Source organism: Hippoglossus hippoglossus, chromosome 17, assembly GCF_009819705.1.
Source record: "Hippoglossus hippoglossus isolate fHipHip1 chromosome 17, fHipHip1.pri, whole genome shotgun sequence".
NCBI lineage: Eukaryota > Metazoa > Chordata > Actinopteri > Pleuronectiformes > Pleuronectidae > Hippoglossus > Hippoglossus hippoglossus.
The window spans coordinates 12557302-12584707 of record NC_047167.1 but is presented as its reverse complement, the minus strand read 5'-3'; the positions used below and the strand labels follow the sequence as shown (position 1 = coordinate 12584707).

The 27406-nt window shown below is 40.8% G+C and overlaps 1 long non-coding RNA gene across 1 annotated transcript; it reads right to left on the bottom strand.

The window, feature by feature from the left end:
• Nucleotides 1-10602: 10602 nt before the first annotated feature.
• LOC117777970 lies at nt 10603-22509 on the bottom strand. The gene is made up of 3 exons (XR_004616707.1): nt 22320-22509; nt 14213-14270; nt 10603-10657 (listed from the first exon to the last, which is right to left on the bottom strand). It is a non-coding gene; the product is annotated as an uncharacterized LOC117777970 (long non-coding RNA).
• Nucleotides 22510-27406: the final 4897 nt, after the last annotated feature.

The following is a 27406-nucleotide window of genomic DNA, read 5'->3' as shown; positions in this document are numbered from 1 at the left end:
CACTGCTCTCCTACCCTCCCTCCCAGAATGAGCCATCATTTAAAGGCAAAAAGCATTATCTTCATGTGAGACAGCTGGCTAGGTCAGACGCAGTGGAATTATTGATCAGTTTTGATTTTATTTAATGACCTGCTACTGTGCACAGTTTTCAAATGAAGCTACATTTGGAATGACTTTCCACATGATTACACAGTTGGCACAGTTGAGGTGGTTAAGCACGTCTAGTTGTACATGCCTGCCTCTACTGTTCACTAAATCACTTGTCATGCTCCAAACAGCTGCACATTATGGGTGTAAACACAAACACACGAGGAGTGATATACAGGCCCCACATTCTCACCCATCTTTTTGTTTCATTAGGCCAAGGACAAGCACAATGTATGGATGGATGGATGTTTCCTTTTTGTTTCCATTAATTTCCACATTGTTTGCATTTTATGTAGAATCTCTGAAGAGTTTAATTCAGATGAGGAATTACGGTCTCTCTGCAATGCATGGTTATACCAAAAGTGACGATTCGTTTGAGCAGATTGTTTTCACCATGATCAACAACAAAAAAAAGACCCACTCAAATCTGACCTGAAAAAAAACAGCTGCAAGAACCATTGTCATCGTTACCATCTGACATCAGATGCCTTACCAAGGATATCCAGTTCCACTAATCACATTGAGGTAGTCTTTTTGTGGTCAATAGATTAGCATGACTTGAGAGAGAATAGATTTCCTACCACTTCCTAACTGGTATTGAACATTGCAATGTTTATTTTGTAGGATAAGAACCTGTTTGAAATATATGCGCACAAGTGTCATGAGTGCATGAGACCATATTGTATGCATGTACACACAGATAAAAAGTAAACGTACTTCTTGTCCATGGGTGTGTTTGTATATGGTTAAAGCTCTGAGGTGTATCTGCACAGTGGGAGAAGAACGTTCAGTGCAGGGGCACTGTCAGAGGCTTGACGTAAAAGGCAGATCTCAGCCTCCTGCCAGGCACGACCCGAGTAAGCTGGGAAGACGGAAAGACTTTAGAGGGTGCGATTCAGTCCCAGGAATCCACTCTGAACCCACATTAAAGACTGATGATGCCAGACCACAGCAGCCTTGAAGATCAAATAGAGTGAAGATGCAAGCTGTGAATGAAGAAGGTTTTGCCATGCCAGTGTTTAATTATTGACATTTCCAGCGCTGCGCAGTCAGTTTTGTCAACTCAGCAAGAGAAAATACACTTACATTTTGCTTTAACCCAATTAGTTTCATCAGACCAAGGCATGTCTGTGCTGCAGTCATGATGAGCTTGCTGTAAATAAAGTTGTAACGTATTTACATGATGTATTTACATATGCATTTTTGTACAGACTAACATTTCTGGGTGGGATACGTCTAGTGCCTGTGTTATCCAGAAAGAAAATAGAGCTTATCCAACATCTAGCTTGTCTTTGCACTTTCAAATGCATGTAATCCTTTTTACTCCTTGATAAACTGTACGTGGCAGTCAAAGCATTTAAGACATTGAAGCTTTTGTGAAAGAATCCCCTCTTAAAAAGGATTGAACCTCCAGTGTCAGAGCTTTGGACACCGTGTATACAATATCTTCGTCTCAGTTCCTTTGACTGACAGCTGACAAGGTTTTCCTTGCAGTCTGGGGTCTAAGAAGCCCACATCCCTGGACACCATAATCCTAATGTAATTCCCTGTGTGCTGTAAAAAAAGCCTGTTGCACTCTAAAGCAAATCACATTAAGGTGCGAGGGGTTTTAGACATGTGCCTTCATCCCACCAAGCAGGAACAGTATGTGGCCAGCTCATGTGTCATTTCTTGTAGACAGCTCTCTGACTGACACCCAGGGAGAAGGTAGCTCCCTCATGCTTCTGCTCCTCCAGCTGAGAGCGATGGGATACTTTGGTTTTCCCAGCTGAGATTAGAAATTCATAACTTCAAAAAAATGTAAAGACCATGGCTAATAGCGGACTAAAAAGAGAAGGTCAGGATGCAGGATTAATATAACACACTCCAATGATGAGGTACAAGCTCCCACAGCCAGTTGTTCCATTAATATTATGGTTAACCCTTATTTCATACACTTTGATTAACTGGTAAAGGTTCAACCACTGAGCAAAATACAGATTTAAATTTTATTATTTCAAGAAACAAATAATCTCAATGACGAAATGTATGCACTTCTGATAAACCCCAATAATTTATGGATATTTTAGGGGTTTCTTTTCTGGGATGCCATATACTGGCCTTTAATATTGGAGGAGTAAAGTGGCATTCACTGGAATAAGCTACAGTTTGATGACTTTTTGAAAAAAAGGGCCAACATAATCTAGTAAAATCAGGAATTGTCACATAGAGACCTGGTGTAATGTAAATGATCATTGTCTTCCTCTTATGATTTTTTTTGCCTAAAATACTAACCTTAAGAGGGCAGGCTCGGTCCTGGACTACCCTCTGGATTTTACTGAGGAAATGGGTGAGATGAGGATGATGTCAAAGCTGAGCATGGACAACATGTCTCACCCCCCAAGACACTGTGGAGGCCCTGAGAAGCTCTTTGAGCATCAGACTGCTGCGCCCACAGTGTCAGAAGGAACGCTTCCACAGGTCCTTCATTCCCACTGCTGTCAGACTCTACACACCATCCATAAGGTTAAATAAATACTGTCTGTTTTTGTCTCTTATTACAATTATGACTTGCGCCCACCATTTTTAACTAAAATTTATTTTGCACATTAGTAGCCTCTGCACATCACTTGTGCATCATATCATATAATACTATTCACATGTTCGTTTTTGCCTATCTCAATATCACTTTATGCTTTTACATTCTCCTTGGTGATGGATGGACAGACTGAAAGACAAATTTTCAGCCATTCTGGCATGGTAACCTATCTGTACTACTTTTTCTCAATATGACAATGTCACCTAAAGTAACCTTGAACTTCTCTATTTAAATCACTGCCCCCACGTTACACCCTGAGTTTAACAGGTGTTACTTTGGTTTTTTAAAATATCTCCATAGCCCCCAGCACTGTACATCTGCTTGGCCTTTTCAAACTTGATGTTGTGTAAATGTACTCATCCTCTCAACAGTTAGATTGCAGAAAACATATGGTCTCATCGCCACAGCTGCTGCCACAGTCCAGTGCTGTCATGGTTCTTTTTAACAAATAAACCCACAGAGCTTAATATATGTGGGCTTCAGCTCAGAGTTGATGTGCACAGTATATTTTAGGCTTTCTTTTTCCATCTTTGCCCACTTTGTTATCCTCCTAAAAAAAAAACTGTATAACCTCCGTGACCTCTATCCATGCCAGGCTGTTTATTTTGCATCTGCATCAGCTTAACCTTGTCAGTCTCCAGCCTTATTACCAACTCCGCTTATTCCATATATTGCTAGTGCATGCAGATGGAGAATGTTCAGCAAACTCAGTCAGGCATAACTAATCACTCTCGCAGATTGGTTCCTGATTTTGACAGGTAGCTCTGGTGGCCTGAGTGTATGATTATGTGCATAAATATCGGGGTGGGCACAGGTTGCCATTGTCCTCGCTGGTTCTCAAAAAACAGACTCGGAGGCAGGGTCACAATATGAACCCACATTTTTTCCCCACCTGCTGGACATGTGTTTTAAGTTTCTGAAAAAATTATATGAGAAGTGTTTTTGAAATAACTTTTTCCCCCTGGGGCAAGAATTCTCCCATTTCCATTCTGTTTTTAAAGGAGGTATACAAGGACGTGTGGTGTTCTTTTGTGGGAAATAAAACATTTAATTTTAGCTACAGTACAATCACACTGCAATTACTCTCAATTCTCATAAATTCAATGTGGAATTGTAGAGGAATTCAAAGCATTTAATCACATTTCTTTGAAGAATTGATTCGATTAGTCTCACGGAGTGATTGTTGGGGGAACAGGGCTCTCGACTATTTCTCCAGTGTTTTGTGTCAAACACCCAAACACAGTCACAGATACAGTAGAGATTTTGTCATTGATGCCTTTAGATACAAGATACAGACTGTGGCTGTCTCAACGAAGACAGAAAAGCAATTCCAACGGGAGACATTAGTCTGCAACTCCCTTCTTCACTGCACAGGGGCTCTTCTTAGTATGGCTCCAGCCTGACAATTCAACCCACTCTCCGTTTCCCTGCACTGAGCCTGGCAACACAACAGTGTTTCTAAATGCATGTAGTGGTCTCAGCAGACCTGACTGTAAATGAGTCCCAGGCAATGTTGCACATCACTTAAAGAACAATAGGCGAAAAATCACAGTTTTCAATTATTAAAAGGCATTGGGTATTTCCAAGGTCTCATATTTTTCGTTCGTGGGAGAATCTACTTGTAAGGAAACTGGTCTGCCGAGATTTAGCAATAAAGGCATGATGTCTATGCAAGACAAATTGACCCATTTCAATTTATCACACAGAGAAAATGCAATTTCTTAGTTTGCGTCTGTGATGTGAACTTTTGAAAGAGGAAGAAATATTTTTCCCGAGCTACTTAATATCACAGAAATATTGTTTGGGTCAAGTTGAAGCAGTAGTAGGTCTATCTGAGGCCAAACACTTCAGGGAAACAAAAAAAAGTCGTTTTCATTCCCTGACTTTTATTTACCTCCTCTTCTCTTTTATCAGACTTCAATATATTATCTAACAGCAGTCAATTCTCCACGAGACCTCCACCTTCACTCAGGGCAAAGTGTGGGGGTCCTACCATCATTACACTCCCCTGGAATCAGGGAATGCACCACTAAGAGTGTCTAGTTCTATAAGTAAAAGATTGACTTCTGAGAAGGACCTGGAGGTAATCAGGAAAGTGCAATACATTGTTGGCCAGGTGACAATACAGAGGGAGAGCTGCCTTAAAGCTGTTCACCCAGTATCATTTTCTACAGCCTCATGTGATGTGTCAGCCACCATCAAGATATACATCATACATTTTCATGACACCTTTAATATAATATTTTAATATAATAGCAATAGTTCCTCACTAACAGAATAATGCCAACTTACTATGAGAACTAGCATATGTGTTCTAAATTAAGATGTTAGTGAGGCACGAAATCGCACATTGCAAATTACATTTTCTTATCCCTCACTCTCGCAATGAGACGCGTCATCCTGACAGACCAAAATCATTTAAACAACCAGACCACAGTTAACCTTCCTGTTATATTCAGGATCACACTCAATGTTTAACATCCCTATATTAGTGCTTTACATTTTATTTTTGATTCATATTTAATAACTATCCCAGATTTAACATAGTTATGTTTCATTTAAAGTTAGATTTAATTTTAATTGTCATAATTTTCTGGTGTTTCAGACTGTGACTTGACCCCAAGGATAAAGTATGTTAGTAAATGTAAAGATAACAGGAGGGTTACCAGCTAGATGACTTGTACATGCTACGTTAAAAAAAGCAAATACATAAAAGAAACTCATAGTTTGTGCACAGCAATTTTTGTTTGGCTTGATTTGCTTTGGCCAGCCCTAAGTCTTTTCCTTGTGGGTGAAAAATAACGAATGACAAAATCCCCCTGGGCAGAACAGCATACTGTACCTCTGAACACAAGTCAACATGCTGAATCAGCTGGACGGCTGTCAAAAGGCCAAGTGAACAGAGCGGCACACACTGCCAGAACCACACAAATGGTTCGCTGTACATGGCCCAATGGCACCAGTGACTGGCTGGGGCTTGGTGTGTAACAGCTATGGATGTATTGAGGAAACTGAATACAGCATTTCAAGATGGCCCCTTTCTCATTCCTGTGAACGCTGTTCACCCGGTGCATATGCATGAAAGGCTTTATAAGCTTCTGCAGTTTTCTGTGTTGTTGGACTATTAGCGTTCACACTAGAATCTTTCTCTGAGCAAATCATTTCAGACCATGCACCTTATGCATGAGTGGTGACACGACACATTTTATTTAGATAAAATGATCCAATTCTGACTAATCAGGCGCTGTTTTGCAGGAGCTGTTTTGTATGGTCGTGTGTGGTAAAAAGGAATTACAGCTTGGGTTGCGTGCTGGGAAATAAAAGTAGTTACTAACTGTGTGTGCGAGTGTATGTGGTATACAGGGAAATTTATAAAAGCAAAGCACGGCACTCTGGAGAAACCTGATTAGGTTTAAGTTGAGCTCAGAAATGAAAATTAATTTGGGAGAAGCACTGGCCCTCTACCATTACCTGAGGCACAGCCATTATGTTAAAAAAATAGCTGCTCAGACGCACCACGTGCACGGTTAATCTAAACTAAGCTAATACAGGTTTTATATTGATTCCCAGTCCACAACTGACGTGAAATTCTGCAATGTGAGTAATTAACATCCACATCTATATCACGGAGAACATAGCTCATTGTCTTGGGCTCTGCAGGTTACATGCTGTATGGCTAAATAGGACATTACTCAGGCTTTAGTGACAAGGTCCAAAGAAGAGAATTAATTCTATAGACATTTTCTCTTTTAAGCAATCAATACTTTGCTGAATTGTACTCTGAGGTTGTGTTTTAAAAGTTAGTCATTAGGGGCAAATGGGGATTCATGTTTGACTGCCAGTTATTCATTAGCCAAACGCAGACCCATCGGAAAGCTGGGTGTGTGCACGCATGCATTCCCATCTGCACTGTAGGTAGGCATGTGTGCTTTGGTATGCAGTGACATATTTACATTATCCCATTCCCCCACAGGAGTTGGGTTTAAGAGAGACACGCTCCTTTGTACAAGCTCCGCTGGGACTTGTGCTTTTTGTAATTCTCTCTTATCGTCTTTTAACCTATTTGAGATGGTGTGTGCACGGTGACATTTTCATTTGCTAAATTTACCAGTGCTACAAGGATGCATCTGAAGTGGTTTACAACAAGACGGATCCATAAACAGGTTGGAGATAACTGTGAGAAAGGTGACATTGTTTTTATCAAGTTACACTTATGAGCCCTGTGATTTAATGATAGCTCCGTCTCTCTAAAGGAGAACTAACATGTCCCTGCAACCAAAGGCTTGTGCTCAGCCAAGGACAGTTTGCATTTGAAGTGTCTGTAATCACAACATCTTGCATCGATATTGCAGAAGTAAAATGTTTTCTTCCTAAAAGAAATGCCTGGAAACTCATGTTTTGATCACGATACATCGTTTTATTATTTGTGGGGTTAGACAGACATTAGCTGTGAGCTGTGTGTCCACATATCCCCTCGTCTTAAAATTAAGCTCACTAAACCGGGCTTTACTCCACCGATTCACGATTTTCAGAATCAATCAGTTCAACTCGTCCTTTGGGTGTAAAATCTATTCACGTATGGATGAGCGATAGCCATGGATGTGATGCAGAGGAATATTCAGCCAGTCCCAGGACTACAAGCAACAATTCAATGTATTTATATTTTAACAAACAAGAACACGACTTCCATCTTCTGCTGACAACTCAAAATACTCAGTCCAATCGGCAACTCGCCATCATCATAGTCTTTGTACTGTTCCATAGCATGATTGTGCCCTGAGGTTTTCCATTCCAGATTTATGTCCATTCAGCAATAAATTATAAATCTTTGCTAGAGGATGTTACAGATGTGGCCTGAATATGTTCAGAAATGACAGATCAGTACCAATAAGAACAGAACTAACCCTTAAATGTATTGAAAATCTATGCAGCACAAGGTGGGTAAGTTCCACCTATTTCAGCAGAATATATGTTCTGACCAAACGCAATTATTCATCAAAAAATAAATAGATGTATATTTTTTTTTTTTTTTCATGCTCAATAAAGAGCTGTTACGATTGAATCATGAATCTCCCATTCCTTCCAATTATGTTTATCTAAAGGAGGGAGTACATGCAAATCAAGTTATTACTATGTACAAGGACAGGTGAGAAACAGCATCTTAGGTCGCTGTCAACAACATCCCCATTATTTCCAATCCTGGGGAAAGAAAACATCTGTGCTCTTACAATTCATGGCATCTCCACCCATCACTGAACTTTGCATAAAGACTGTGCCAAATTTCAGTGACATCAGTGGCTTGAATGCCAAGAGCGATGACAAGTTCTTTCATTTTCTACTGAATGGAGTGGTTTTTGTTTTTAACCAGTTCAGAATTCTTCAAAGGGATCGCAGGAAGACTCTTTAACGTCCTCATTACGTTGATCTCTCCTGGCAGAGAGAAAAGACAGAACGTGACACGAGAAAAATGGAGTAGAAGTTAAATGGAGTAGAATGGTGGATGCGTGTGTGGTATAGGTGGGTTTGGAGTAGTGAGTGGGAGCTGAGTGAGATTGAGTGAGATGGCGAGAGGAAGAAAAGTTGTGGAACAGCGAATTCGCAGTTAGCTAATGAGCGTACCGAGGGGCACATTTGTTATTTATTTCCTGAGCTTGTTTCGTTAAGAGAAGGGCACAGCAATTAGCTTTGAGGAGATGACATCCCTAAGCGCCCTTGTGCTCCGTTGCAAAGCAACACAAGAGCCCTGTCGAAAATGCTAAACGACCTGTTGGGCCTGGCGCGAGGGGGGAGGCGGAAAGACGTCACACGCATGACCCAGCGTGACATCTCTAGAGCGGCGTTGTTAGCTGGGGAAAGAGAGAGAAGAGATAGCGGCCAGCTTGAAATCCACCTTACCTCAGGACTGACGGCTCAAACAATGTAGCTCTGCTTTTTAAATTTTTTTTCATTTTGACAGATTCTCTTCTTGTCTCTGCATAACATTTTTAAATGTATCTCAGGGTTCAAAAGACAAGCTATTATGTTTTCTATTAACCTATGTCAACTATTTTTATTTCATTAGTATTGAGAAAAATATTTCTGGTTCAGAAAAAATGAATGTACAGTAGCTATAAATACCTACCAAGATAGAAAAAAAAGATGGTATAGAAGGAAATATGAAATAATAAAGCCTGAGCTGCAATGCGATGTGTGGAATGAAATCTATTTCAATGTAACTCTGAACACACACACACACACACACACACACACACACACAGCGAACTTTGTAAATCTCATTAATGTATAACCTGACTCTTATACAAACATTTCTATACCAGGTATTTTCAAACGATAATAATTAGACCTGCTGAATACACAGAATATGCAAACATTTTTAACAAAGGAAAGGAAAAAGAAAACCCGACTAGTTTACCACACCAGCAATCTCTATTTTCAAACCTTCATTAAATGAGGCGATGTGCTCCAAACAAGAGAGGATGGAGCCTTGTTTGAAATGTCAACCTTCTAAGATATTAATTGGAGCTGAGACCCTTGAATCAAGGGAACAAAACAGGGTGCCCACAGAGGTGCGTGGTAATGAGCTGCGCTTTGTGTAAGGGGGAAGTTTGGCTGATTGAAATTACACAGCAGTGTCTGACCAGACCGTAAACATAGTCATTAACTCCATAATAAGTGCAGCATCCTCCTAGTCTTCTAGACTGTGTGATTTCAGGAAAAGAGTTTAAATGTGTGGAAATTAACATTATCTCTCCTAGAACAGTATAAATATACTGTATGTGGTCATGTTTGGCTTTTCAGACGCAATGCATTTGTATAACAAAAGCGTTCGGTCGGGATCAAACAAGTCCTGTTACCAGAACAGCAAAATATTTTAAGGCTTGAGTGAGTGTAGGAGAATCTCCTAAAAATAATTGCCTTGTTAGTCCTGACTAAATAAATCCAATGTGTTCTTAATGGTAATTTAGGAAACATTCCACCATAAAAACCGAGCTCCCCAATCAGTGAGAAAGTTTAAATCCAAAACAGCATGGAACAAATTCAGTGGTTGTCCTACACACACACAAAAAAGACAGTAGATGTAAAATTCCCTGTTTTGTAAAAGCCTGTATATTTGAAATTGTTGCTACAGGAAAAGAAGAAAAAAAACAATCCCTGAGCTAAATGCTACAGCTGCTATGCAATTTGACAGTGTTCCAGCCTCCCACTCATGGTAGCAACTTCAGGACAAGGTGAAAGAAAACTTTTTTACTTTTTGATCATTTATTGGCCAATAATAAATTGAAATTTGTTTTTCCTTTGGGGCAGAAAACTCATGGCCATAGCCGAGGGCTGGAACATTGAAAAACTGGAAAATGTAAAGCTTTGCCTTCAGGCTCAGGTCTCTCTCCACTTCAACAGTAATGCTGCACCAATCCACCATTTCCTGCTCCATCCTCCACCCGTTTACTTAAATAAGACCCCTTAAACTCCTTCACTTGGGGCAGCAGCTAACACCCAACCTATATAGCGATATAAGATTCTGATGTTCCCAAACCAATGTTTACTAAATTCTCCTCACAGTGGCTGCATCTTAAAATCATGAAAGTCACTTATAGGATTGTTATAGGCCCCTTGTCAACAAGAGAATCCTTATTTTTTTAATAATTCAAATAGATTATAGTAATTTCAAGTGAAAAGGGTACTTTCATAAGTAGCATACATTTGATGGGATATGTGCGTTGATGGGTGCATTGGTCAACCTCCTCATGAAATGTGTTGTTGCTCACATTCCTACCTCCAGGGTGAGTATCATCAGCTGCCCATCATTATCTTTCTCCACAGTCCTTCCTGTCTCCTGTAACCACACAGCCATGTGGGTAGTTGTTTTTCTTCTTTTTTTTTGGCTCTGTGGCTTCCGACCAATGCAGACCTGTCACTGCCATCTGCTGCTGCCTGGTCCAAAGTGTCATAGTCAGCCAGCTTGGTGTCGACATTACCTGACACAAAGGCAGAGCAGGAGCATCCTATCTGCTGCCTCTGCTCTTCCATTGGTCCAGTAAAATCTCTTTTTTTAAGTATTTCAAGAAAGAATGACTGAATCTTCATAGTCAAGACTTCTATACTATACTATACTAGAGAATACAATAATAATACATACGAAGGCCAGAGTTTTCATACCTTTTATTTATTTATCAACATGTGAAAACAAATGCACGAAGGCAACTGGACTTGCTCGACTATATTTATTTAGTTTATCTATTTTTGTGGTTGCATATTAATTAGTATTCTAAAATCGTACTCTGTCTCTAGCCAGCCCTGCTCTGGTCGATGTGTTAAGCAGATATTATACATTGGACCCTACTATTCTACTAAGAATACCTGTTAGAGTGTCTTGTTCGATTGAATGGCACATTGCTGTGTTTGTACAGTTATGTGCTCAGGGTACATATTAGGAGAAGCACCGGAGCTTTAGTAAAGGAGATCCTGTGATGCTTATCTATTCACCTTAAAGGGATAGTTCACAGAAACACTTTTAGGCTTGAAACATTTAAATCTGTAACGTGTAAATGATGCCGTTTCGAGTCGAATTTACATGTCAGGGCTCCTGGACACTTGGATGACACCACAGGGGCAGTAAAAAGGCATTTCTGTTTTGTTTTTTTTTACGTTTGAAGAAGTGGTCCCCAGTTACTTAAATTGTATTGGATTTGGCTCCAACACTATTTACCCCTGGAACTCCAAAAGGGTTTTGTGGACTCAAACACTTCACCCACCCCTCCATCAGCATAGTGGTGAGTAGATAATGAGTGAATTGTAATTTTTCTGTGAACTGTCCATTTAAGGTCTGCCTGGTTTGGTACTTTGTGCATTGATGAAACATCCATCAGATGAGAAAGCTGCAGGTTGTTATGATATCAGAAGTTTAAAGAAAAAACATGAAATATCTTAATAATAAATGTGACTGTAAATTGCTACATTGTTTCTGCTCATTATTATACAGGAAGTTGCATGGTGTTTTAAATTGGACATTCCAGGAAATGTACCATAAGCCTGAAGGGGACTCTTGTAAGAGCATTAACTCATCAAGAATACAGTCCACACGCAGCTCTTCATGTCATTAACCTCTAGGTGTTAGAAACACAGCCAATTCATATTCTGCAGAGATTTCAGATGCATTTTATTACTGCGCTGAGGGAAGTGGACAGAATAATTGGATTCAGTATTACTTGCTGAAATTAAGTCTGATTATTTTGATGTTCAACCTATTCTCTTCATTAATTTACTTTTGTCCTTTTGGCTGGTACACTTTGATTGAAATTCCTATTTCCTATTTAGAATTGTCCTCGAACCATCCTCTTACTGCAAAACACAGTTTGTCATCATCGTGCGCGACTCAATTACGAACAAAGCCTGTCAAATTTACACAGCAGGGCATTAGCTTTGATGAGGGAGCCACATATTTAAACTATTTACCTCAGCTATGTTTACCCTCTCCATTTATCCTTCAAAATACATTACCACGTCTTTTTTTCTTTACCCTGCCCATCTCCAATCATGCATCACTAGAGCTTTACTAAGACATTTGCCACACTGGACATGTTTTCATTAAAATGATCCCTCTCCTTACAAAATGCATGAATGTCTTTAATTTAAGTGAAGAGGCAGTGAAGCGCTGCAAAGTTTTAATTTTTGTTTCTTATGACAACCCCCCCATTTTCTTCTCTATATCTGCACATAGTCTCTACTCCCATGGGACAAATGGAGGGGGAGGGTGGGTATTTCAAGGCAGGACCCACATCCACCTAGAAAAATCTAACAAACTCCAGTTATACAGCATGAAGGAGAAAGAAAATGCTTACATTTGTATAAATTAGCATGCTGAATAAAAGGCAAGGTCAGAAAATGTTGGCATTCACATTTGGTGAGTGAAAATTCGAGGTGGGGTGATGTGAATTTATATCAGATAGCTTTTTTTTTCCTCTCTTTCTTTGAGACACATTATATGAGCTCTGTGGCTTCACTATCAAAATGTGTCCCATCCTATCCACTCCTGCTTTAAAAAAAAAATAAACTCCACCTGCCATATATTTGTCAAATTATTTCCTCTCTCTCTGTTCTGATGTCATGAATACACAGTAAAACACATGGCCGCAGGCGGAAATGCACAAAGTGCTTTCAGACAGCTTTATATTTTAAGCATAATTTACACAGTGTCTGCTGGTTTGCATGAGATGGGCGGCCACAAAACCCATTAATCACAGTCAGCCCTGGCGTTCTTATCTCCCCCTTTCCGATCAGCTCAGCCAAGAGGAACTAAGACCATCTCCACGGACCCTTCAATCAGGCACCTTTACATGGCTCTTTAAATTAAATCTTACAATAAATTCATGGGCATAAATTCAAAGCTGGTTCTGACCATCTCATTTCACGAATACAGTAAACAGCAGTGATTTCTTCGACATTAAAATATCCCTGGGGTGATAAAAGAGAATGCTACAGCGGTTCAGGATCTCTCCGGAGCAGATGGTTTTCATGGCGTTTGGGAATAAGAAAATTGTCAGAAGAACATCCAGAGCAAAAATAAACAATGCCAATAAAAACAGCCTGTGGATTAGTTTGGCATCAGAATAAAGACGATACTGTATATCGGTGTTGAAGGGACATGTTTATGGCACTGGCAGTTGTTAGTAGGATACTGCCTTGAAGGAAAAGGATGACTTAATATGTTTGGTTCAATATTCTTTTAAGATTAAAAAAAATATTTGCTGACATGGCCAAGATGAAAACAAAACTCTAGTTTTTTTAAGGTTTGTACAGATTAACCAAGGAAAATAAAATGTTTTAATTAGTGAGTTTTAGAAGTGCTGTTTGGTGGATTTTGTTATCTTTGGACATTCATCATCGATACCGTAGCCAATCCCAGTTGACATTGAGCCAGAGGTGGGTCATTCACCTAGGGTCAACGTAGAGTCTCCTATTAACCAATCTCAGAGCCCATCAGCTATCGCCTTACAACAAATAAATCTGCGGTGCAACTGCCAATATTTTGGGGCCTCTGGTGTAAAGCAGATAGCTGAGCCAAGACACGTTCGACTGGTTGATTTCATCAGACAAATCAAATGTTTCTCCCCACAAAGCTCAGGGATACTTTTTGTAGGTTTTTTGGGGTCTTGAAGATATTTTGGCCGATCTCTACTAAGAGCTATTATGTGCATTTGAATTAAATAACCAATAGCAGATTAATTTCTGTCAATGTGTTCCACATGGACTGATCACCTGCAGGCAACCAAAGCATTGTCCCTTGAATTCAGATTCTGCATATCCACATGTAGAATCTGTTTATAGAGACTGTGGACTCCGAGAGAACCCACGAAGAACTGGGATTCGAACCGGGAACCTTGTTGCTGTGAGGCGACAGTGCACCACAGTACCACCATGCTGCCCTACCTTTGGACAGAGCCATACTGTTCACCCCTTTTTAAGTCTTTTTCACAAAGTAATCCTTACCAGATGCTATCTGAAGTCCCAGGACAGATGTGAGACTGGGATCAATCATCTCATCTATCTGTTAGTATGAAAGAAAATAAGCACATTTCACAAATTTGAAAGTAGTCCTTTAAGATGTGCGGCACTGTGGCAGGCAGGACTTTGAAGACTACGCCCTTGTGTTAGAGCTGCTTAGCGTTTCTTTTCCTCTAACCTGACAAAAAAAAAAAAAAGAGGGAAAGCAGAGTGAGCATACGCTTTCTGACACTTCAGCCTGCCAAGCACACTTAATATCAGATCATGTTTGATTCCTGTCAGCATGTGTGACCACAGCTCTGTGGCTCACTGGGAACTTGTTCCCTTTAGCACTCTTTACCAAGGATGTCCCTCACTTGACCTGTAACACTGTTTGGAAATGTGCAGTCATAACATGTTATGTCCCAATCATAACAAGTGTGGACAGAAGCATATGGGAAAGCTTTTATTATGAACACTAATGACAGCTGAAGTCGGAGTGAGCTGGACGCGGGAGGACGAGCGCCTCAGAAGAGCAATAATATGCACATTGTGATTTTTATTTCTCTTCGCCGCCCGGGTCAGCTGTTGGAGTTTTAGAGCTTTGATTTGGCCCACATAAATCCGTCGCCCTCAGTGGGCAGCTGTTCGGCTGGGCTGCCTTTTGCATCTGCGCAAGGTCGTGTGGGAAATAAATGGCAGGGGTGGGAGCCCAACTTAAACGCTATGTTGGCTCTTAAAAGCCGGCATGTAGACACACAATGGAGAGGGGAGGAGAGTTTGTCCTCACAGAGTCAATGGATGAGGAAACTTTTATAGCCGCCCATTCAGCCGCTCTCCATTTCAATACAGCGCAGGGATTATGAAGCCGAGGTTCACCAGAGCTTCATACATCTTGATGGACTCTTTTGAAAGTTGAAATTTCGTAAAGATTACAGATTTTGATTTTTTTGGCAGCTCCTCGTGTATAGGCTGTCTCTCGTCAAACGGAGCTGATAATGCAGTGAATGTTGGATTCGCTTCTTTCAGTGGCGTTCAGTATAATCAACATGTTTTGCTGCTGGATGGACGCGTCCCACTGAAAATGGCCTGGGTGTATCCGGCTGGCGATGGTAGTGTTACATTTAAATACAGATTAATCATAGGAGCCCAATTCATCACCATGACAGCTGTGAAAACATCCTGCCAAGCCCCCATCCACTCCTTCCTCCTCCTCGCCCTCTCCGGTCTTTTCAGATTCCCCCTTAAAAAAGACCACTTTTTGAAATCCCTTTGCATGGCTGTAGAATATGTATGGCTATGAGGATATTCATATGCTAATAGCAGCCAAGCTGAGAGTGCAAAATTAACCAGGCTTGACAGAGGCCCATGTGACCCCCGAAGAAGTCGGGAGGCCAGGGAAAACATCGATCATGTGACACCGGCACAGTTGAGGCCGGCCAGGGCTCGGTCAAGATGGATGCTCTTTCAGACAGCACATATACATCTCTGAGAGGCTCTGAAAATATTGAAATTAGAGCTGAATTATAACAAATAATGTTGGTTGCCTTTTCTCGGGAAATGTGTAATCTATCCTCTTCCCTCTCACTATCTGCTTGAGCTGTCAGAATGTATGTGTGTGAGAGAGAGAGAGAGAGAGAGAGAGAGAGAGAGAGAGAGAGAGAGAGAGAGAGGTGAAAAGTGTTTCGTTAGACAGAGAGGCTGAGAAACTACATCCTGTGCATGTGTCTGTTCAGTAATGTGAGTCCAAAAGGGGTCACAGTCTTCCAGTTCTCAGGATTCGATAAGTGTTTAGTGTGATGATGAAAACATGTCAGAGGAGCCTGCAACCATGAAGATACTGTGAAATCTGTGTGCGGGACAGCAACAGAGAGAGATGTGTGTCCTCACTGAAGCCAGACTGCACCTGACCTCATTCCCCCCCCTCTCTAAATGCTTCAGGTAATGGCATCTGTGTGGCGATGTGAGAGGTGAAACTACAGCCTCTCAGCCACGGAATCAGCATCAGACGGGTGCTGAACAAAAGCAGCAGCACCCCCCCCCCCCAGCCTCACTTTGGAGAGAAACGCTTCATTCCTATAAGCGCTCACATTCACACACGGCAAATCGATTCATGAATCATTCAAATCTTTCAGCACCTCCCTGACAGCAAGGCCTGACAATAGCGTTCTTCAAGCTCAGCTCTGATGTAAAAAAAAAGAAAAGAAAAAACGTTCAAGGCATTTGATGTAGAATAAAGCGTATTTCATCATCACACTCGAGCGGAGCAGCTGCAACGTTCCCGTTCTTAACTTCTTTTGGTTTCATACCAAAAGGCGACTATTTGCGAAACATTAGCGCAGCATAATGGCTTTCTACTAGACCCAGGACTGCTGAGTGAAAATCATATCCTGTAGTAGCAGAGTGTAATGTCACAACAGGATATTAGTCTGTTAAGTGCTCACACAGCCTAATGACATCGCTTTCTTCTCTTAACTGATGGCAGCAGGGAGGAAGTCCAACTTTTATTTTGTGTTCCCCATTACAGCAATATTGATTTCACTTAGCCTTTATGCAGAGAGAGGGAACAACCAAAGCTGTTTTGTTTGTGTGTGGGATGTGTTGCATATTGAGAGTCTGTCTATCTCGGAGCACCATCGGCTTTCATCTGACCACAAGTTCGCCTTCGGGGACAACGGATGATATGTTGGTGCTTCCGGTATAAACAGGGTATATCTAGGCCAAGACACCATCTTCAATTCGCCGTCAAACTAGTTATTTTTATAACACAAGTTGAACAATTCTCTACAAAAAACACAAACGATGACACTTTTTGAAGGTATTTGAGGTCCAGGTGATATTTTGGTTTATCTCTAATGTCAATTGTCATATGAATGCAGATAATACATTTTTAAATGTGTTCCGCTTCATCTGCTCTCCACATGGACTGTTTACCTGCAGACAACCAAAGCCTGTTTAAATGTTATTGATCAAACTAGAAACTAGAAACCAGAAAACTTCTGGCCCCAAAATCTCAGTCCCCGCCTTCGGATTCTACATATTCACCTGCAGAATCTGTTTATAGAGATAAAAAGTGTGGGTACCTGCACCGCTTTGAGTGTGTAACACAAAGAGATGTGTGCATCTTTGGATATAAGCAGCATCAGCAAAATACAGATCTCCTGTCCCCCCCCTGTGAATCCAGGTTTATCAGTGGCACAGACGCATGAGCTGCTTTCTTTACAATCAACCAGACGTGCTGAGTCATAACTTTTTTAGCCATGGAATGTGCAGGCAGTGTGTCCAAGGTCGACACGTATGTATGGTATGTACTTGCATTTAAGATTGTAATTTCTCCACATAAAATTGTATAAGCAATCTTAACTTCCTCCTACAATCCAAAAATGAAGGTAAAATATCCAAGATGTGAACGCTGCCATCTTGTGCCAAAGACGTACTGTTATTCTGAGCTATCTGCATAGTAGCAATTAGGGGATGGATGAGCCAATACAAGTGCTTGACCAATTAACTTTTCACCCCATTTCTACAGCATTTTATAGCTAATTAAACCAAAACTTTAACTACACAGTAGTAGAGTAGAACTCTGCTGGGTTTTTTTTCTGTTTGCAGCAGTCGGGGAAATAATCCTGAAACGGCCGCTCAGGTCCAGACTTCCTCGCTCTAATCACAGCGATGACAGCAGCAACCATTTATTTCCTGAATGTTTTTACTCAGTTGCCACCTCTAGTCTCCCGGTTCACTTTCAGGAAAGGCGATCGAATGAGACCAAACCGAATATGGGCGAGCATCTACTTCTGAATTGCGTTGACAGTGTAATGCAGTTTGACCACTTATATTACACTTGACGTTTCAGTGGGACCTCTATCCGCTCCAGCCTTGGGTGTAACCCCGGGCATCTGCAGCCTTCTCCCATAATTTAGTGATAACTTCCTAATATTCCCACACAGAATCGAATGACTGTGCAACTAACTTGGCATCTGAATAGGTCTCTATGAAACATGTGTGGGTGGCTGTGTGGGTGTGTGGGTGGGTGTTGTTGAGTGGGTGTAAGGGGGGTTGCTATAAGAGGGAAATGTGCTGGGGGTTGTGAGTCTGAGAGAAAGAGATGGGAGGTGTTTCTGCATCTCAGCATGTTTCAAGACACCACTAGATGCAGCCTTTTTAAAAATCAATATCTTCACCTTAGGCAGGTTTTAAGCTTTTACAAGATAGCCACTTTCCCACTGGCTGCATCTTCTGCTTACTTCAAATAAGCCGTTGCACAAAGGTTTTACATTAAAGGTTATAATGTAGTGTTATGATGTCTACAGAATAGCTCAGCGATCACCCTCACCTCTCCAGATGAGCATTTGAATGCGAAGTGGCAGATTTACTGTGTTTGCTGGCTGCCTCTAAACGGAACTAACAACAGGTCAAAGTAATCTTGACGCCACAATGCGGCCTTTACAGTTGGCTTTTCAGGCTCCGGACTGCATGGCAGCCTCACTTCATCAGTTTGACAATCCTGTCCATACAGGTGAAGATGTTGTCCCACACTTTATAATCGAAAACAAAGAATCAGCGCGTTGACACATTTCACTGTTGTTTTGGTTGTGTATCCTCCAAAGTGGGTATGGAATAAAAAAATAACCTCTAATGTTAAAGTGCTGACCTTTAGCTGTAATTTCACAGTGTTTACATTGATATTCGATGAACTGTGAAGAGATTGGAGCCTTTTTTTCCCCACATAGCTCCCCGACTGTTAAAATAATATGGACGTGAACAACCTCGACCTGACTCAAAGCTGTAAGTCAGCACTTTAACCTCCCAGTTATTGTTTCATTTGAATTTCAATGTGCTGGAGAAAAAACAAAACAATGGAAAGCAAATAAATGCTCGGCTACTTTGACTTTGCTCCATGTTTGGCTGTGAAGAGAAAAAAATAAATAAAGATCTCTCAATACACAACGCTGGCGTATTTGTATGCACTACGTCTTCTGCCATGTGCTTTGTGCTGAGGGCCAAACACAGACCTAGTTTGAGGAGAACAGTGATGAAGAGAGGTCATGGAGAGTCACCACAGTGCCAACTGGTAACTGATGTAAAAAGGGGCATTAAGTCCTGCTTTAGAGAAAACCTCTCCCCACCTTCCCACTGCACTGCCTGCCACGCAGCCTGCTCAGTATTTATTGAGACACCCCCAAAGCAATCTGGGATGGCAGGCACAGATGGCTCCTCTAATCCAGGTAAATTATCTTTGAACCTTTCAGAGTAAACAGACGTGCTATTCTCCAGAAGTCTGGACTCTGGCAGGCATGAAAAGGTTGGTGATTGCAGGTGTGCATGTGTGTGTGTTTGCGCACGTGCGTCACATAAGAAACTGTAGACAATGTGACTGTGTATGTAGGATTGTTATCGATGTGAAATTCTTGGCCAGTGACTCTAAGGAAAACTAGACATATCTTCGGCAATTGCTCAACGACGCAGACTGAAGTTTTAAAGGTTTATTTGTGGGTAATTTCAGATGATTTAATTTAGCAAATATTGTCTGTAACAGTCTAAACCACACTTGAATTAACTGGCATCTGCTGCTTCACTCATGCTTCACAATCAGTGGCTCATTCATCAGCTGTTTTGACAACCAGCTGGACAGTGACATCCAGACACAACAATGCTGTGGCACATGCAGCCATTATGACCAGTCACGGTTTCTTCTCTACCACTACCCTAATTTTAAACTTGATTTTGTAATTGTTGTTTGAGCTGAGATTTAATGTATGTATAAAGGTTGGGGTTACTTCTCCAGAGCTCCCTAAAAGAGCAGAGGTTTTTTTTCTCCATATCGACTTCTTGACTTAAGTGCCACCGACTTAAATAAATGTTAATTTGTATCTGTATTTAAGTCCAATATGTTAAGTGGGCATACATTAAGAAAACTTAACAAAATACCCTGAAAGTCTTGATGTTCTAGTTTTAAATATTTGCTGTGGTCATTCACCCTATAAGGATTTTGTCCCATGGCACGTATTATGTTGATAATTTAGTACATCATTAAAAGGGGCTGTACAGTTGTACTATATGTAGGTGCGGCAGCATTAGTAGTAGTATTACTAGCGGTTGCATTATGCAAACACAATCATGAATAAATTACATTATGTAAATGCACATTAAGCTCAATTTAAGACCAGGCAAAGCATGTGCATATGCATTTGACAAAAAAAATAAAGATAAAAGACAAATAAAATATATATATAGTCTTTTGGGTTAAAATTTGATATTCATTACATTGTTTTCATGGGATGTGCTGAGATACATCCAGCCCCGCAAATATCTCAGCCTGTATAGAATACTGTAGAGAACACAGAGCAGGACTTAGAGACTTATTGCTGGCTCTCGCCTAAGTCACTGTGGCAAGATCCATTTGAACAGGAAGAAGTTTGATAGTGGCTGTATCTAAAAAAGTTTTGTGCTTGTGTTGCACCTAGAGACGAGGCAGAAGATGCTCGGCAGCAGTTGTCAGTGCATGAGAGAAGCAGCAGGATGAGAGGGTGTTGTCTATGATGGAGTTAAGTTTAGTGCCCCACCCCCCCGGGCTGCTCAGGCCTCCAGAGTCTTCAGACTCGGCCCCGCAACAAAGACAGCCGTTATCACCAGCTTGTTGGTGTTGTTTATGTCTCCAGCACTGATGTTTTCTCACCAGTACACAACAGTAAGCTTTACCAGGGGCCGGAAACATCGATCAATGGCATCAATGTTATCTATCCAGTCCAGGAAGATACTGAAATGAACAGAGAAAAGTTCAAAGACATCCAGCACGTTGTATTATAGTCGTGTAAAAATATGGATCATAGAGATTTAACAGGAGTCAGAGTTAAGTCCTATCTGTCTGTCCTTTATCTGCATCTAGTGTGCGCTCAGAATCACTAATCAATCAATCAAAAATGATCATTGAAGGCTTTTTATTACCATTTTGGGGCCTTGTCAAATGTGTTATTGTGTTTCTCTATTCGCAGTAAATGAGTTTGTAATTGTCATAATTGGCTTCATTCATCTAAAATGGATGTTCATGAATGCCCATCATAAATTACTCTGTTTCATGGATTGTACAGTGGATATTAAAATACATAGTGTTTTTTGGCTTCCCTGTTTTTGTTGCCATGGTGCACAAAAGGACTTTGCAAACTGCAGAAGTGGCCGAAGTCATTCATCTTCCAATATATGGTGGAGCGACTTGCATTGGTAATGTGCAAAAGATGAGGGCAGAGTTCACGGTAAAAGAAGGCTGTCCTGGTGTGTGTTGTGTAACTAACGGCTGCAGAGATGAGTGGTCCTGTGATGAATGGCGCCGTCATGTGCAGCTATAATCACGCCTACGCATGGCTTCCTGCATAATTGATTTTTAATCCCCTAATAGAAAGTAAATCAAACGAGCAAAGCCTGCCGTAGCGCTGCCCTGGAAAAGAGCGAATAATAGCAAACGCGGGGTGTGGGGCAGGAGGGATTGTTGGGGTAAAGGATGAGATGAATATGAAGAGTAAATTCATAAGAGTGTGAAATCGACTTAAATATAGATAAGTTATTGAATTCGAGGCTAATAAAACAGATTTGCTATTTTTGCTCCTATATTGTAGCCAAGCTCTATTACCTCACATGATATCACTTGGACGGGATTCATCACCATACCGCGTGAATCTCAGCCAAGACGGTATTGTTGGGAAAGACTAATGAGATATAGATTGACCCGTCAGCTGATACTGCGGAAGATTGCATCTGTCACCCAAAATAAACATGGCTGACAGACACAGAGGCCGGACAGTGGGCTGCCAAGGAACTGTCATTCGGACGGAGAAAACAGGCACGGAAACAAATCCTGTTCAGTACACAAAAGGTGAAGCTGAATGTGGAATGTAGCTCGCTTTGTTTGTATTTGAGGAGCTGCGGTTTTGGGCCACACCTGCATTTGCAGCAAGTGCATGGCTTCCTAATGTTTGCATCTCCTCTGGTGATATTAAGAGGTTTAATTGTTTAGTTCAGTGGGGAACAGAGAGAGGACAAATGCTGTACAACAGCAGTCAGAGCTTTCAATATGGAGATGAGCCAGTATTGATTTTATGTGGATTTACATCGAACTCACTTGTTTTTGCCGCTTGTCCCGTTGCAGTCATGGAGCTGATGACTTAAATTGACCAACTGCTGGTGTTTGTGTGAAGTGGAGAGCAAAGACAGAAGGACAGACTAATGTCAAAACAAGAAGTCTGCTATGAGAGGGAGAGCCAGTGTGGGACGGAGCCAGGAACTCGCTGTCTCTACACGCGCCAGCCGCCCAACCTGAGGAAGATGGAGGAGAGGGGACGAGAGAGAGAGAGACAGGAGGAAAAGGGAGCGAGCACACGAGATAAGAATTAAACACTTCAGCAGCTGTCTTTCTGACCGTCTCCCTGACTGATGAGATTAGAGCAGCCGTGTAATTGCCTCCAAAAGGTTTGAGTTATAGACAGTTATTCTATGGACGATGTAAGGGCAACTCCAAAGTGCACCAAAAACTCATATCTATATTTTAATGGATTACAGTCCATTCATCATTCCCCTTTACTGGGAAATCAGTATCTCTATTATCGTAAAGTTGTATTATTAAAAAATGCACCATTTCACTTTGGCTTTTATACGAGATGTCACCTCCATCTGATTTAACAGCGTGTATAAAAATATTAATGGCGTTAGAAAAGCCAGATCAGAAATGTGATTATTTGATCAGTAAATGAATCAATGACAATGGTTTGAATTAGTCATCTATTCATTTAGTGACGATACAAAGCAAGCAATCACAGCATTATTAATCAATTAATTTTTTTCTTCAATATGTTTTGGGATGTTTTCTATGAGGAGAGAGAGGAAAACATTACAAAATCTGGTGAAAACTAATCTCAAAAACTATAGGAGCCACAAACAGAAACTTCCCATACATCACATACTCATATGGCAGTGACAGCGCTACCATGTGGTGAGAAAAAGAGCACACAAATTTTTCTAAATATTTTTGTGAATAAACAGAAAACGTGAGGAGGGGAAGAATGATTCAGGTGTTTACTGAAAGCTAAAGAGACTGATACAAAAGGTACAAAACCTAATTCATGTAGCACGTTTCTAGACAAGGTCAGGAAGTGCTTTACAAAACACATTGGAACAAAACAAAAATAAGAAAGATAACATTAAATATTAAATTATAGGTAAGAAATAAGCCACATCCATTTGAATATTATAACCATTTTCACAATTATAATGATTTACTAGAAATACCTTTGACTATTTCACCTACAAGCTTCACTGCAACTTGGTGCATACATGATGTCCATTGTAAGTAGATTTTTCACAGATCTCACTGTTTCGAATGCCTCTAAACTACAGTCAACAGCTTCACATATGATGCCTCATCCTTTCCAAGAATCTCAAAGGATATTTCTTTATCTTCCACATTTTCTTTATGTCCCTATCCCCCTCCACACAACACTCATTTAATGTATATGCAGCCACTTTGTTCTTTGCCGCACTTTCTGAATATTAAGTATTTCTGACCTTGGTGATGGAAAGACAACCACACTTAGCTGCTTTGAACTGTTTTTGATGTCCTGCATACTGCTTAGTGACTGCCCACCCCGCCGTGTACACCGCTCTGTCACTGTGCACAAAGATACTGCATCTATTCACTTTCAAGCACCAGAGAAAAGTGCCACACATACACCCCGCCAGCTATTCATGCACATTCATGCATCCTATTGTTCCAGATAGGAGAGAAAGATGGGAAGACAAGAAGGTCAGAAACATCCTGTCTGTCATGGAAGTAACATTAAATAGTCAATGGAAAGTGTATCATTAGATGTCTCTGGTGTTTACAAGGAAAAGGTCCCTGATAGACTCTGACAAGCAAATTAACAGCACCACTCCACATTCAGCATCAAGGACATTATATCTAAAAGGTAGATGCCATACAGTGACAGTGCTTAGACTGAGCACATTGCATTTCAGGAGAGCTAAGGAGATTTCCATCTGTCTTGTTTGGGTTTAATCCTGATGTTGACACTGCGCATTCACCACTCAGATTAGAATAAATAGCCCTCCGAACCAATTTGCCTCAAATATAGCAGTTGAACTCGGCCTCAATTTTGATGTTATATTAATAATTCCCCTTGTGTACAGGGTTTTTGCAAGTCCATTCAAAGTGAGTCTGTAAATAAAATTGGTTTTATTTCGCAGTTAATTTCACATTTACCACACAGCATGTTCATATTCACTTATTGACTTTTACTTTTATGCACTTTCACATTTTCCAAACTGTCCTGTCAAATAATTGGGTACTCATGAGAGAGAGAGTTTCAGCCAATAGCCTGATTTCATGTACATGTTAATGAGAAACCTGAATTCAGTCAGGGTTAGGCATTGAAGCCCAGAACAAGCTCTATTTTTAAAATGACTTCTTGGGTGTGATGTGTTCTTAACCGCGCTTCTACGTTTTCTGACAAGGGGACAACTACAGTATATGAATCAGTTTCTATGACAAAGAAACTTAAATCTAAATTTGATTAAAAGTAAAATTAAAAAGTGTAACTGAAACTAAAAATAAGTCTTATATATTATGTTGTGTGTGTTCTTTATACAGTTCGACTACATTTTAAGTTCTTGTGTTTCTACCAGCTGTGGTGAACTGGATACTGCAGCTGATTATGTTTGCAGTTATAATTAGAGTAAATAATTTGTTTCATATTTCTGTTTATATAATAAGTTCTGTTCCCCTGATTTTTATATTATCACAGCAAGTGCTCCCAGTTCTCTTCCTCACACACATGCACTCATACATTTTACTTACGCAAAAGCTTCCTCCACTGTGGACTTATATTATGTAAACAATATAGAATTTTTATTGTTTAGAAGATGCAATCATCTAATAATGAAAAATAAATAAAAAGGAAATAATATACTATATGGACGGCACAATTTTCATAGGTGCCTGGTTCCAAATCTGGTTTGCATGGGTTTCCTCTGTGTACTCCGGCTTCCTCCCACAGTACAAAGACATGCAGATTGTTAAGTTAATTGAAAAACTCTGAATTGACCTTAAGAGTGAATGGTTGTGAATGTCAGCTTATATTGCTGCCACATAAACATGTAGAAGGGTCTGCAGCAGGGGATGATGTTAAATCACGTTTAAAAGGACTCAAAGTAACGCTACAAGTCCCAGGAAAAAAAAGTTAACATTGTCATCAACTGGTGATCAATAGAGTACATGGAAACTGGGAGCAACACACACACACAATCGTTATTGTTAAGTTGTAAAGTTATAAATGTTGGTTTTGAAATTTGGGTTAATTGCCCAGCCCTAGCAACGTATAAGGCTGGTTAGCTCTAGCACTGCTGTGTAAAACAACTAAGATCAGAGAACAATCACTGTTACAATGCATTAGAAGCAATGTACATTCATAAGTTAACCTTAAATATTGCAGAATGTTATGGTCAGAAACCGACTTTCAGCATTTGAATGCATCAAATTGTTTTGTTTAGTTTCTCCAACTAACCCGGTTCCTCTCTGTGCATGTAAACATGAATCCCTTCGTTAAGGGCCTCAGTTCATAGGACAGTGGTGAGAGGTAGAGCCATCTTAACATGAGAGCTTTGTATTGAAAGTGACATAAACTCAATGGAATGGTGCTGGAGTGGGTTCCTCCCACCGACTGCTGAGCCTGGTTAGTCATGCATGCTATGGGAATGGAACAGAATGTAATCACCTTCTCTTTTTTAATGGAGCTGTCAAGGCAATCACAAACCCGGGCCGGCCAAAGCAGCTGAGGGTGTATGAAGAGGCACTAAGCCATCTGATGAGCCCTGGAGCCCTGATCACTTCGCTTAAAAAATTCGGCACACGTGATAGTCCGCGTGTGGGGAGAGACAATTCGGAGAGCGTGTACATACGCGCGTGTGTGTACATGCATGGAAGTGGTCACTTGAATGCAGAAAAGTATGCAGTCAAGTGAATTCCCCGTTTGATTTACGAGCATGTGTTCTGTCCTGTGCACATGCATGCCCTTAAGTGCACATTCAGATGTGTGTATATATATATATACACACACACTACCGTTCAAAAGTTTGGGGTCACCCAGACAATTTCGTGTTTTCCATGAAAACTCACACTTTTATTTATCAAATGAGTTGCAAAATGAATAGAAAATATAGTCAAGACATTGACAAGGTTAGAAATAATGATTTTTATTTGAAATATTAATTTTGTTCTTCAAACTTTGCTTTCGTCAAAGAATGCTCCATTTGCAGCAATTACAGCATTGCAGACCTTTGGCATTCTAGCTGTTAATTTGTTGAGGTAATCTGTAGAAATTTCACCCCACGCTTCCTGAAGCACCTCCCACAAGTTGGATTGGCTTGATGGGCACTTCTTGCGTACCATACGGTCAAGCTGCTCCCACAACAGCTCAATGGGGTTGAGATCTGGTGACTGCGCTGGCTCCATTACAGACAGCATACCAGCTGCCTGCTTCTTCCCTAAATAGTTCTTGCATAATTTGGAGGTGTGCTTTGGGTCATTGTCCTGTTGTAGGAGGAAATTGGCTCCAATCAAGCGCTGTCCACAGGGTATGGCATGGCGTTGCAAAATGGAGTGATAGCCTTCCTTATTTAAAATCCCTTTTACCTTGTACAAATCTCCCACTTTACCAGCACCAAAGCAGCCCCAGACCATCACATTACCTCCACCATGCTTGACAGATGGCGTCAGGCACTCTTCCAGCATCTTTTCACCTGTTCTGCGTCTCACAAATGTTCTCCTGTGTGATCCAAACACCTCAAACTTTGATTCGTCTGTCCATAACACTTTTTTCCAATCTTCCTCTGTCCAATGTCTGTGTTCTTTTGCCCATATCAATCTTTTCTTTTTATTGGCCAGTCTCAGATATGGCTTTTTCTTTGCCACTCTGCCTAGAAGGCCAGCATCCCGGAGTCGCCTCTTCACTGTAGACGTAACCACTGGCGTTTTGCGGGTACCATTTAAAGAAGCTGCCAGTTGAGGACCTGTGAGGCGTCTATTTCTCAAACTAGAGACTCTAATATACTTGTCTTCTTGCTGAGTTGTGCACCGGGGCCTCCCACTTCTCTTTCTACTCTGGTTAGAGCCCGTTTGTGCTGTTCTCTGAAGGGAGCAGTACACACCGTTGTAGGAAA